Source organism: Nannospalax galili, unplaced genomic scaffold, assembly GCF_000622305.1.
Source record: "Nannospalax galili isolate Female #2095 unplaced genomic scaffold, S.galili_v1.0 scaffold238, whole genome shotgun sequence".
NCBI lineage: Eukaryota > Metazoa > Chordata > Mammalia > Rodentia > Spalacidae > Nannospalax > Nannospalax galili.
The window spans coordinates 3,197,399-3,198,006 of record NW_008341888.1 but is presented as its reverse complement, the minus strand read 5'-3'; positions in this window follow the sequence as shown (position 1 = coordinate 3,198,006).

The following is a 608-nucleotide window of genomic DNA, read 5'->3' as shown; positions in this document are numbered from 1 at the left end:
AAGCCTTACCAATAGGATGGATGAAATGGAAAACAGAATATCAAGACTGGAAGATAAAGTGGATGAATTAGACCACTCAAGCAAAGATCAAGAGAAATTTAAGATAACACAAGAATGGAATGTGCAGGAATTGTGTGACACCATAAAAAGACCAAACATATGAATCAGAGGCATACAGGAAGAAGAAGAATCCCAAGATAATGGCATGGACCAGATCTTCAACAGGATTGTAGAAGAAAATTTCCCAAAATTAAAGACAGACATGCCCATACAATTACAAGAAGCATATAGAACACCAAATAGATAGGACCAGAAAAGAGACTCTTCATGGTGCATCATAGTAAAAACACTAAATGTGGGGCTGGAGAGATGGCTCAGCAGTTAAGAACACTGGTTGTTCTTGTAGAAGACCTGGATTTGAATCCCAGCACCCACATGGCAGCTAACAACTGTCTGTAACTTCAGTTCCAGGGGATCTGACAATCTCTTCTGTCCTCCATGGGCATTGCATGACACAATTGCACTTCCCTACATGCAGGCAATACGCACATACACAGAAAATAAAAAATAATAAATAAAATATTTAAAAAAACACTAAGCAAACAGAA